Source organism: Artemia sp. Qi Xiang Cuo, chromosome 1, assembly GCF_049724085.1.
Source record: "Artemia sp. Qi Xiang Cuo chromosome 1, ASM4972408v1, whole genome shotgun sequence".
Classification (NCBI taxonomy): Eukaryota; Metazoa; Arthropoda; class Branchiopoda; order Anostraca; family Artemiidae; genus Artemia; species Artemia sp. Qi Xiang Cuo.
In genome coordinates this window covers 105,177,444-105,191,622 of record NC_142794.1, presented here as the reverse complement: position 1 = coordinate 105,191,622, position 14,179 = coordinate 105,177,444, and the positions used below count along the sequence as shown (strand labels likewise).

Genomic DNA, 14,179 nt, shown 5'->3' with positions numbered 1-14,179 from the left:
AAACTCTTGTTTGTAGTGAAACTATATGCGAGTAGTAAAGCATTAATAGATCCGACCAGTGATTGCGTAATTTGTCTTACCTCTGGCCTGAGGAATGAATATACAGTGTAGTCTAACCGGTACATTGGCTTACCACGGGTCAGTCACCTATTACTACGAACGATACTTGCCTTACCAGACGGGTTTTCTGAGGTAACACTCATTTTTTTGGGGTCAAACAGAGAGAGAGTGGTGGTTACTCCATATACAGTAACTTGATTAGTAGGTTTTTTTTTAAAAAACTTGGCGACGTATGATGTACTCAAGCAAAAACTCTATAAATGTTCATACACTACATTCCAATTTTCATTATGTTTTAACACATTGATTATAGTACATTACATATTATTAACTTTGAAAACAATGGATTCGTCAATTTTCAATTTGATTAAAATTTCATTATATATCAACAAAAAAAAATAAAATAAAAAAAAACGTTTAAAATTGTCGAGAGTTTATATTCCTTTTAAATTTAACAAGGTTGATTTGCAAAGCCCAAAGGATTTATAATTTACAGTAATATATTAATAAAGCAGTCAGATTTTATATTACCAAAAAGATAACGGGAAAACAGCTACACAGACTTTCTGTAAAAATTTATAAAATATTAGACAGCCTACTCTAAATATATGAAAAAATTTATTCAAGTCGTTATCACATCAATTACAGCTAAGTTTTTTTGGCTCAGAAAACATCTTTGGAAACTAAAAGCTGGCACTAACGTAATAATTGAGCGTGTATTTACGAAATATTAATTTTAACATATCTCTGTCGCTCCGAATACTATATTAATTCAAAATTATATTAGTTTTTTTAGTTAAAAAAAAATATTTTTCTCGGTGACTTCAATATGCATTCCAAACGCTCATAAAAACTAATGGTAAATTAATTCAAATTATTTGCGGGATTTTCCCTCCAAATCAGAATGCTTTCTCCTTTTAATTGACAGTATTAGCAGTGCAGATTTGCCAGCTGCGATTATTAATAATTTTACACACCATTAAGCCAAGTCCAGCGCTTGATTTGACCAAAGCATTGGGGACTTAGCCCCCCTTGGTTAATTTCAGTTAAATATGTTAATGACTAAATATTCACATTTTCAACGTTTAGTATTAGGGGGGTACTAATTTTCCTTCTGTAAAAAAAAGAAAAAAGACTGAATTTTGAACGGCGGCTCAGCGAGCCGTAATTCATCTTTTCACAGATTCAAAAAAGGATTTGAGTAGTATATTTCGTGAAATTTTTTTACGTTGTGCTTTACTGAAATGAGATAAATGCTTTTCTAGACAAAATTATGGTTAGGCTGGGGGTACTAATTTTCCTTCTTTAAAAAAAAGACTGAATTTTGAACGGCGGCTGAGATAAATGCTTTTCTAGACAAAATTATGGTTAGGCTGGGGGGTGGGGGTACTAATTGGTTAGGCTAGGGGGGGGTGCTAATTTTTTTTTCATGCTAAATTTTGTCTTCTTTTATTTACAAGTTACCCTTGGCTTCTCTCATAATGGCTGCAACGGGCTATATATATATATAAAACGGCTATAGCTATAATGGGCAGATTATATATTGATATTATAAGTATTTAAATAATATACTTTTCTGAATATATATTGTGTAAAGACCTCAAAAGAAAAAACAACTCAAGTATAATACAGGATTTTATAACGAGCCTCTTGAAAAATAAGCAAATAAAGAAAATCAAATTTTCGGTAATATTTAGCAGTAAGAAGAAGGAAGGTAAAGAAATAAATAATAGGAGCACCTTTAAGCCATTATGCACATCACGCCTTAATGAGCAATAAACTTTTTGCTTTAAACAAGAGGAGGGCAAAATTTGACCTTAAGCATTTATCCAACAAAATGGAAAAAGGGGATTGTTTTTTTCATGCTAAATTTTGCCTTTTTTTAAAGGAAGAGGATTCGTGCAATTACCCTCCCTCTGAAAAGAGAGCAAGATGGAACGAAGCCACATTGATGCAAGCTGCAAGGCCTTCTATCATCAGGTATGCTGGTCCAATTATACATGCTCTGGACCAGCCAATGACCACGCAACTTTTAATGCCAGGAGCCTCTGCGCAAACCTCTACGCAAGCTGGGAGGAAATTGAAAAGAGAGTGGGCTGCTTCTCATAATGCCTCAGCCCAGACTACTCAAGATCGTGAGGTTGACCCCCTTCATGCTTTTCCAGGGACCTCAGGTGTAGAAGCCCAGTCAGAATTTGTAAGTATATATATAATTTTTTTCTTTCCGTATTTTCAAAAATAAGGTACATTTTCTCAAGCGCATAATTTTGATCAGTAAAACTTAAATTTGTTTCTAAACTATTCTATAATAATACTATTTCTTTTTCTTTCATTATCCAAATTAGCAGTATATAAAAGAAAGTTTATAACGCTCAAGTAGCATATAGCTTATCATACATTTCTATAGAACCTCACCTGTAACTTCTTCTTTTTAGGCAAGATGTTTTCTAATGCAATAATCCAATATTTCTTTAAACAAACTAACTATATAAAAATATCAATTCACTATTTCACAGTTGGCAATTGAACAACCATTCTTAAACTGGTATATGTTTTTGCACTAAGCTTTCGCACGTATCTGGGTTTTATCAAAATGCCCCGATCACTACACTTGAATATTTAATCCGCCGACAGGTATAATTCGAATTTTAAGTGCTCCTTGCAAAGTGGGCTTTAAATAACAGGATGTCTATCTTCGATAAGCAATTAACACAGGAAAAAAGGTTTTTTAATAATTTCCAGATATGTCATTGCAGTGATGTCAAAAAGCATTATTTGGGCGAACCCGTTTTTGGTCATTTCAAGCAATTATTTCGACGAAACAGTTAGGGACATTTTAAAAGATGTTTTCGAGAAAGAATTTGAGGCTGTTCTATTTGAACAGTGTTGTGAAGTCCGATACTCCAACTCGAAAGGGCTTCGATCCTTCTACGCCGAAGGAAGCTCCCAGTTCCCAAAGGTCCTTCCCGGGGGCTCTAAAAAGGACCATCCAGCATTTTAATTGCACTTTAATTGTTGAAATGGTAGGAGAAAAAAAGTTCTTCTCTCTTAAAATGATTTATTTAGTCCAGGTTAGGTACGTCCGGCAGTTCAAGCAAATCGGTTGACAAAAGACGTCGGAAAATTCGGATTCTTGAAATAGTAACACTGACACAAGCAACTAATGTATGGTCTTCATGTTCATTAACCAAATCTGAAAAACAATTTTACATTGAGAACATTGCATCGGTTGAACGATGGTAGGATTTTATTGAGAGTTACATTCGAGAGGGTCAAGCACTAGAGTTGGATCCCTATCTTTCGTTTTTATTCTGAAAATTTTTGGATTAAAATCATTAGTTTTATATATTATTCTCTTGTTCTAACTTATCCTCTAAGAATAAGACTTAATTTTTCTGACTAAAACAATATATATTTTTAAAATGTTCAGTTGTCATTATGAAAAACATATGGCAATGTAACTTTTTTTCTTCTTCTTTTAATTGATCAGGCGGTGGGACAGTGACTGAAAAATTTACATAATTTATTAACTTTATATAGATAATGGTTATTTTACATTAAAAATAAAACCTTTTTTTTATAAATTAATTATAAAGAACCACAACAACAATTGAGTTACGAACCAACAAAATTTGCAGAACCAGTTCTTTCACCACCAGTAGTGTTCAATGATGAACCTACATTAGTTCTAGAGAATATGGAATGGCATAGGGGTTTCCTTAATGATGTTCTTGGGGAAATGGCTTGCCTAGACGACTTAACCTGTGATATTGACATGCTTGAGGATCCGGGGTGGTCAGATAGTTTCATGCGTGAGCATTTAGGGGATGTTAATAGTACATCTGAACCGGGTCCTCATAATAAAATTCCATGTCAGAACAAAACATGCTGGCTCGATCAATTGCCCTCAAACACGTTGGAATATGTACTAGGGGAATGTCTCACGCCATCTCCAACCAATGCGATTGAACAGACTGGGAGTGGTGGTGTTATTGACAATTCCCTGTCACCCTCCTCCATTCCACTTAAGGATATAACTAATACTAGTAGTAATATAACAACAACAACAACAACAACATCAGTATTCCTTCTTCCAGATTTTTTTCTGTCCAACTCTGCCTTGCACCAAACAATTGTCTACAGCGCCGAATCCGGTGACCCCTTCAACGCTCTAATGTCGGGGGATATAATAACAGATCCCTCGGCCATTACATATTCATATACTGATAAGATTTGAACCATTCTTGAACAACAAATGGGGGTCTGGGGAGTGGGGGTCAGTATAAAAGCATCAATAGCACTAAAAATATTTTTTTTTAAATGAAATTGTGGGTGATATGTATTCAAAATAGTTGCACACAGAGATGTTGGCAATTAACCTGCATTTATTAAATTATGGGGACGTTTTTCTAAATTGGGCTAATAGTATTCAAACTAAGTGAGAAAATTATAACGAGGGTGTAGTGTATCTGGAGTTTTATTTATTGAAAGTTTAAGTCTTAATATTTGTAGGTTTAAAAAGGATTTTATCTTAAAAGGGCGAGCGGGATGTATTGAATTAAAATATCATCTAGATTTAGAGAGGGATCAGGGGGTACAAAGAATCATTTTCGATAAGAAGCTGTAGTGTTTCAAGCATACATTCTTGATTGCCGCATATAGACCACTTCAAATAGATGAATCTTAGAAAAAGTTGGATAAAATGGCAGTTAATGGGAGGGAGGGTTCAAAGTTCCCAAAAGTAGATTTTAATTGTTTAAATGATCAATTTCCCGTGGCACTAAAAGGAATAGATATTTTTGATAGGGCTAATGAATACTTAAAGATTATTGTCACGGTGCTACGGTATGAAACAGAATTTGAAGAAGGTCAATATTCCGATAAAGAGGGTATAGTATTTCCATTGAGGCCTCCTTCAATTGAATCTGTAGAAAATTGGTTGTGGCTTCTATACACTCCACCCACAGACCCTAATTCAATTGGACATTTCAATCCAATTACGGATATTAGTAGGATTTTATGTGAGGGTAAAATGGGGAATGGTGTGTGTTATTACTGTCCAACATGTCTCTCAAGATTTCGCTCTGATTTAAAGTTAAAGCATCACATGAAACACTGTAAACATCTGTGGAGACGGTAAGCGGAGATAGAGCGATCTTACGTTTTAAAAATTTTCAAAACACGCTCCTGCAGAGCAATAAGATCGCTTTAGACTGCGAAGCGAAACTGACAGACGCGTGCGATCCGCCAAATTCAAATCGTGTTAAAATACATGAAGCCATAGGGGTCTCTTACGCTCACGCGCAACGAGATTCCAATAATACCATGCAAGTTTTGGATATAGTTGAGATATTGAGTTACGATGAATTCTGCTTGCGCTCGGCATTGGTCAGTCTAATCAAAACAGCGAACGGTGCTATTTTACGCCTTCGTTACACAACCTATCCTCTGCTCCTATCACCAGATGACGTAATGGCCATTAAAAATCGTAAAATTGATTGGGTTTGATAAGGAGAATTTGATGATAGTGTTGGGAGTGGGGAGAGGAGGAGGGTGATCAACCATGATCATTTGTGGCAGGAAATTACATCGGGAGGGAGTAACTTTAGAGGGGCAGCACACCAGTCATGCAATTTAAACGTTAGACAACAATATTTGGTACCTGTTTTTATACACAATTCCAATTACGACTTAAAATTTGTTCTACCGGCGTTGGCCCGCATTGCCAAGGGTGGAGTTGTAGATGACGCATGGATAGATGGTTCTTTACCCAAATCATCGGAGAAGCTAATGCTGCTAGAATTCATGTGGAAAACACTTGATAAGGGTAACACGTGCCTGAATAAATCCGTTTTTTATACTATTCCTGCTTCTTTCCCAATTCATTAAGCCAATTGATTCAGGTACAAAAAAAGGACAATTTTGACAGCTTCCCCTTCATCAAACAGTGCTACCCCGATTATGAATTGTATTGTTTATTGACGTGTAAGGGTATATATCAATATGATTTTTGCAACTGTGGCTCGAGGCTAGTTAAGGTGTCACTACCACCCATTGAAACCTTTTACAATTCTTTTACTGAGAGTGAGTGAACCACTAGTGAATACGAATTTGCTAAGAGGGTTTGGGCAAAGGGCGGATGTAAAAAAGGGTGGGATTATTGTAAACTTTACTTGGCCAGTGACGTACTCACTCTTCTGGACATTGTGTGCAAAAATACGGATAAAATCAATGGGGAATTGGTGTTGGATTTAGGTTATTATTTTTCCACTCCTCATGTGGTGATGGAATTGATACTTAAAATCAGTAAAGAAGAAATAGGTCTGATTGCCGATGTGGATTAGCATCTGTTTGTAGAGAGATCAATTAGAGGTGGGTATGTTTTTCACGGGTATCGTATCATGAAAACTGATCCGAGTGGACAGCACACTGATGAAAAGTCGGACGCAGTTTTTTTGGATATGAATTCTCTTTACCCATCGGCAATGTCTCACTACTGTTTGCCGTGTGGCAATTATAAATGGCTTGACAATCCTTGTGCCTCGAATTTCCCCGACATTGCCAGTGTTGAGGAGAATGGGGCACAGGGATGGTTTTTTGAAATTGACGGTGAAATATTCATGGAAATCCATGACTCTGTAAAAGACTTTGTTTTTCCGTGCATAAATTGACCGGTGGGTAGGGACTCTCTGAGCCCCTACAATTTATCTTTAGTAGAGGACGGTAGTATGCACTGGGTACCTTCAAAACAAAAACTAATTGCCGATCTCAACCCGAAACGGAATATCGTTGTTCATCACTAGCTATTGAAATGGTTGGTGTCCAATGGCTTCAAGGACACAAAGATTGATAGAGCCCTCCAATTTGGTCGAAAGCCTTATATGAAAACATTTATTGACATCTTTGTTAGTAAGCGTTCAAAAGCGAAAACTAAAGTTTAAAAAGAAGTCTATAAACTCATTTTGAACTCAGCTTTCGGTAAAATATGCAAGAGCGTAAGACACAGAAGTCGAGTTGACATTGTAACCAACCCCAAAGATTGTGCTTGAATCATTGCGGATCCAAACTTCACATCGTTCACAATCATAGACTCTAATATAGTGCTGCTACATCGCAAGAAAAGAAACATTGTATTAAATAAAAATATTGCAGGCGGAAGTGCAATAACTGAAATATCCAAGAGACTCATGTTGTCGTTTTATTATAATGTATGCAAGGTACAGTGGCTGATTGAGGGACAAGTTAAAGTGTATTAAAGGGACAATGATTAACTCCCGCTAAAAGTCAGCGCTGAAAATATATTGAATGATTAGGAAAATTGTGAATACATGGTAGCTCACCAGCAAACTACACTATTTTGGACAAATCCCTCTAGTCAGAGCTAGTGAAAGACCAAGCCCCAAATCAATTAATAATGCTAAAATCTGAAACGGGTAGCGATCTGATATCCAGTGGTGCGTTTCCTGGTCTGAAGGTATACTGTGTGGAAACGCACAGCAAGGATATCAAACAAGTTTGCAATGGGGTACCTACACACTTTGTAAGAAATAATTTCGACATGAGTGTGTATAGAAACTGTGTGGAACGTAGTCTAGTGCCAAGGGCGAAAGTCATGGCGATTCGCTCTTTACAATTTAAAAACTACACAGTTAGAGTTGAGAAAAACGCCATGTCGGCCATATCGGATAAAGTCTATGTACTTGAGGATGGTGTGAAGGTACTACCACACGGTCATTATTTAATTTCAGACCGAGTTGAATGTATAGAGTACACAAAACAACTCGGTCTAGAAAAATTAACTTAAATTCATTTAAAAAAAAAGAAAAAAAGTATAAATTGGGTGGGAGGGTTTTTTGGGTAATTAAGTGTTTTTAAAATTCTTTTTAATTCTATATCACAAACAATTTTCAATGTGTGTGTGTGTGTGTGTGTGTGCACGGCAGATCAATTTCCAATATTTACTGCCAGCCCCGGCCCGGGCCCGCCGCAGCGGGCCCCCGCTTCCCGGCGCGGGAAGCGCCGGGAAGTGCTTATTATTTGTCTTCTTCTTATTATTATTATTCTTGAACGGAGTAGTAATAGGGAAATTATTTAGTCATTAGACAGCCATAGTCTACAGTTAGTTGTCTAGGTGAACTGTTGAAGGGAGAATGTATCAATTTAACACACCATTTAGATCGCTTCTGTGTGGACCGGCAATGTCAGGCAAAACAACACTCCTAACTAAAATAATAAAAAATTGCGATAAAATCTTTGTAGAAAAGCCGAAAAAAATCTACTATTGTTACAGTATTTGGCAGGAGTCATATGATAAAATAAAAGCAATTGCCACAACGGGATTGGTGCAAATACAATTCATACAGGGACTTGATGTTTTCAGAATTATTGAAACAAACTCTTGGTTGATCATTGACGATCTGGCTGAAGCTATTGAACAATGGCCCCAGGAAATGCTACAACTGTTCACCGTTCGCTCTCATCATGAACAGATTTCCATTACACTAGTTCTACACAATCTCTTTCATCAGATCAAATGTATGCGAACACTTGCATTGAACTGCGCCTTCTGTATCATCTACAGAATTGTTCGTGATTCTAGCTTGCTAATAAACGTCATCAAACCAATCTATCCCGGCGCCCCCAAAGTTCTGCTATCAGCATACAATTAAGCAACTAATAAACCCTACGGCTATATCCTATTGGATCTCAATAAAAAAACACCCGAGGATCTGCGTCTGGTCACAGATATTTTTGACAATGAAATTACAGTATATCTTCCCGTGAACGCTAAAAAGACTTATTAGTTGCTGTCATGACACTGAAGAAAATAAAATAAAACAAACATTTGTTTTCAGTTCTAAGAACTTCACATCCTCTACTTAGAAAAGCCATACTCAAACATGGTATTGAAATTATTTCATTAATCTAATATCTGAAATTTGTTTAAATTTGACCGAGGGTAATGTTCAACTGCCAGAAGTAGTTAAGCAACAGGCAAAGCTACATCGTTCCATTGTACGTACATTGGCCTCTAAAAAGAAAGGAAAGAATTTAAAAAAAATACTTCTTCAGGCGGGTGGTAGCTTTTTCACACTTTTACTGCCAATATTTGCAGGATTTGTAAATAGTTTTTTCTCGTGAGAACGACGAAACCCAATAAATTGACTCCAGTAGAACTTGCTCTTCAACCACTGGAACACTTTGAGATCAAGCTTGGTAAATTGCTTGACAATGAATACATTGAGGATGATAAAAACTGCTTTTTCTTCAAGATGCACTTCGCTGAGTGGACCAACACAGGTCCTATCGGTCGAAGCCCACTGCTGCTGCTGCTGCTGGTGATCATCCCGAAAAAGAATCGTCTCCTCAATCGTCTGCTGCTGGGCCATAATGTAAGAGGAGGGACTCGGGTTCGTTTGTATTAAAAGTCAGATCTTTGATACTCCGCTCTTAATATTAAAAAAGTGCATGGCTCATAATCTATCTCTTAGAAAGTGGTCAAGATGACATTCAAGTTGAGAGCAATGGGGAAGGGATTATAATTCAGGGCAAGAGCTATAATCTACTTGATTTAATCTATGACATGGTTAGAAACTGGTAATGGTAAAGGACTATTATCATTTGACTCTCATCTATACAAATTTCTAAATACATTAAACTTCCCCAAAAGTCTTATTGGCAATAGACAAATTCTAAAAAAAATTAAATGAAAACGAAATATCATCATCAACATGAACAACAACATTGACACCATTAAAATGTGAAGAATAAAAAGATTTCAAATCAATTTTGGAAAATACTAGCACACCCCTGATAGCTAGAAAAAAGTAAAGACGTATCAAGTCAACGTCACCATTACCACCACCATCACCGACAACAGCCAGTATACAAAAGGGTAGCGGACGTTACACAACGTGTTTATGTTCAAAATGGTTGAAGTTCTGAAAGGTGTTTATGAAAATATTGGTGAGGCGGGGAGTTTAAGTTCCCCCACCACTCTTTCCAAATTCACTGGTGTTCACACTAAAAGTGTACAAGACTATCTACAAAATAAATCAATTTACACTCTGCATAGAAATCATAGACTTCGTGCCAATCAATATCGAAAAACTAAAGCCTTTTACCCATTGCATATAATGCAAGCAGATCTCCTGACTCTAGAAGAGATTCAAAGATGTCACAATACGCTGTACAAGTACATTCTACTTGCAATCAGTGTTTTAGTCGCTATGCATATGCAATTCCATTGCGATCAAAGAGAGGCGTTGAAGTTGCTCAGGCCATTGAAAGTATTCTCGAACAGGATTCATATAAAAAAATTCAAACGTAACGGGGTAGTGAATTTGTTAATCCCCATGTTGCAAAAGTACTAGAGAAATATAGTACACTGCTTTTTCATAGTCATAGTCCTATATAGGCTGCATTGACCGAACGATTGATAAGAACTATTCGACTATTAATTTCAAGATATTGTACATTGAAAAATACACCGACTTTTATTCATGATCTTGATAAAATCATGTTGATTTATAATCAACGACCTCATCGATGATTGTCCAACTATACGCCAACGGAAGTTCATCATTCTGATCATGATACAATTGACACCTTTCTTAAACAGTATTCCAAAGAAACGATTGTCAACAAGAAGAAAAATAAATTCAATGTTGGTGATACTGTTTGAATTAATGGAACAACTAAAGTTTTTGAAAAGGTGAATTACTTGTGGTCCACAGAACTTTTTAAAGTGGTAAAAATCCTAGACACTAAACCCATAACTTATCGCCCGCATGATACCAAAGATGAAGAGATTCTCGTTGGCTTTTATGCCTATGAACTGCAAAAAGTTAAAAATGCTAGTGAAATCTATCAAATTGAAAAGATATTAAAGACACGTACTCGCAGGGGTAAACAACAGTTACTTGTTCGGTGGCTAGGATACAATTCTGATTTTGATTCTTGGATCGGTGTTGAAGATATTGACAATGCCCAATGATTTCTATGTAACTTTCATGTCCAACGTTTCCGATCCTCTCTACAATGACTTGAATACGACAAGTGATTTTTGGACAAAACTCTCCCCCGCCATCAAATTTGACGGTGCGTATGAAGTGTCGACTGTATTCTCAAAAATACCTATGACATCCTGAGAAAGGATCGTGTGTATGATATAAAAGTTATACCATTCGATTGGGCTATGAATGGATTGTGGTGTGACGACTATGAATGTGTTGAACCATTTAAACCTAGCGAACGGTTACATGTGAAATTGAAATATATTGAATTTGGTTCTATAGGAGATTTGTCTCCTACAACCAATACAAAAATCTTGTTTTGTAGAAATTGTACATTCCATTTTAATTATTCATTGGAACATGATAGGATTTACATTAGCTCACCTGTTGACACTGAAATAATTATTCTCAATGATAATCTGAGAGATGTTCTTGGCTTTAAACAGAATATGATCAATGGGAAAAATGCCGGCACCGTTTACGGGATTTATCAAGTTATTTTTTATTATTATCCACCTGGTTTTGCATCGGACTCTTGCATATTCCTCTATGCATACTTTGTGGAAACGTCGAGAGTCGGTAATTCAAATGTCCCCCTCCTAAGTGTTCATGAACGAAAAACAACTCATGAACTTGTTCATCATTATAATATAAAGCATCTTCAGTATGTTCCTGTAAACACTTCATATTCGGAACTCTGTCAGTTAACATTAAGTAGTGAATTGGGTGATCCTCTAGCAATAAAAAAAGTCTTAGCAGTGATTACATGTCATTTTCGACCCATTATCAACAACAGCACAATCAACTAAACTGAATAATAGAAGAATTCCATTTGTCTTTCCCGATGTCGAGTACTATATTGGTGTTTTGAGTCTAAGTCAAATAGGCAATGGATTCCACTATTACAATGGGCGTACAACAATGCCTGACTATTGTCTTGGTAGCTGGTTTGCTAGGCTATTTCGTTCTGCACTACCCCTTGCCAGAAAATATCTTGTACCTGCTGCATAAAATTTTGCTGCCTCCATACTACAGGACTGTGGGTCGGGCAAGAATTTCAAGGAGAGTGTTAAGGAAAATATTAAATCTTCAGCAAGAGCCGTTGGTGAGCAACTAAAATCTCGACAAAAAGGGGAGGGATTGAAAAGGATGCGTTCGCGTTATTCACTCATCAGTCTCCACCCAGACGGGAAGCAACGGACATCGACAAAGACTTTGAGGACTAAAACAAGGAAGACCAATAAACAGAAGAAGAAGAAAAAGAAAAAGATTGTTAGATCAAAGAAGGACTTCTTCTCTTAAGATGACTTATCTCCCCCACAAGGAATCATATCTGTCAATCTGCTCCTCATTGAATCTATTCAATGCTGAAAATGTTGACGTCAGTGTCAAGTATGGCTACTATGAACAATTTAATCCCCAGCAACCCTTCTTGGAAAATATACACTTTCAAATATTTTCCAATGAAGACTATTTCATTGATTTGGCATCAACATTTATTGATTCAAATGTTGCGGTGAAGAAAAAGTAAGATAATACAACTCCAACTGCCGGCGATGGTCTCTCCTATGAAAACTGTATTCTACACAACCTATTCAAACAAATTAATGTATTTATTAATGGGACATTGGTGAGCAATAGCAATAATTTATCAAACTATGCAAGCTACATACAATTTATGATGATGACGCCAAAGGCATACAAGGAGCTGAGAGGACAATTATTGGGCTATGAATATCGATCAGGTGTTGATACTGACGGTGAGTTGACTACTGCAGTGACCCGGGAGTATCATCTTGTTGGAAAATTAAATCATGAGATATTCAATATATCCCAATGGCTACCCCCCAATGTCAAGATTGACATAAAGTTACAGCTGGCCCCATCAAATTTCATTTTGAGAAAAACACTTCCTGCAGCACCCGATGCAAATGTCATTATCACATCGGCAATTCTCCAAGTCCGAAAACAACAAGTTATGAGCTCTGTTGCATTGGCAGTGGAAAAGCTAAGAGCCAATGGTAACAACATTAAACTTCTTGTCCCCCATACGATCAACAATCAACGTCACATTGCCATCAGCTCTCGTAGGTGTAACGTTTTTTCATTTATCAATTGAGAAATCCAATCAAAATTGGCTTTGGCCTTTGTGAAGAGTGGTAGTGCCTTTTGATCCTGGACTGAATCCCCCCATGATTTTAATTTTTTTGGTCTATCTATCCTCGTGTGCAAAGTGAATGGTAGTCCACTGTACACTCTATCATTTGATAAAAAATCCTACAGAACTCTGTATGAGTTGACCTTGCAATCCCTAGATTATGACTCTCAACTATTTGAAAATGGAATAACCGATTCAATGTTTTCAAAAAATGATGGAGTTATTGTTTTGGACTTGCCTGGGACACAGGATATGAGTATAGTACGAACAGGGAATTTACGTTTAGAGTGTACATTTGCCAATGCTCTGACTGAGAGTATCACGCTAATATCACTGAGTCAATTTGAAACCTATTGGGAAATCACACCCGACGGCTGTGTTCTACTAGACCTAGCACGATGAACACAAACCAAATAATCAACGTATTTAGTATGGATCCATACATGTCCCAGTACAAGTCCTATTGCATACCTTCGGACTACATTGAAAAAATTCCAAGTGTTAACAATACCCTAATCATTGTTAATAGCAGTCCATCGACTTTGAAGACCGGTCATTCGCTATGCATCTTTCAAACAGCGAAGAATATTGAATTTTTTGATCCTCTTGGCCTATCCTATAAATCCTACGTTCCATACATCAGCAACTTTATTGAAAGCAGTGGGCAAACCATTATTCAAAATCAACGAAGAGTACAGGATTTAACGACTAAGACATGTGGCTTTCATGTACTGCTCTTTTTCATGTTCAGATGTCGTGGCTACACCTGCAAGCAGTTTCTCAACATCTACGTTGACTTACCTAAATTGAACGACTTTCTTGTGGAGAATATACTTACAAGTGTATTTAATATTGATTTTAGTGCCCTAAGAATAAACTATTCTAAAAATGTATGTGAAATTGTTTATTAATAAAAATTTATATACATGATAAAACGACTTTTCTA

General features: G+C 36.6%; 1 pseudogene across 1 annotated transcript in view; it reads left to right on the top strand.

Moving 5' to 3' along the window:
* LOC148957060 (signal recognition particle receptor subunit alpha homolog) overlaps window positions 1-14,179 on the top strand; it is a 394,596-nt pseudogene that overhangs the window by 356,244 nt on the left and 24,173 nt on the right. The gene's annotated exons all lie outside the window — the stretch shown is intronic.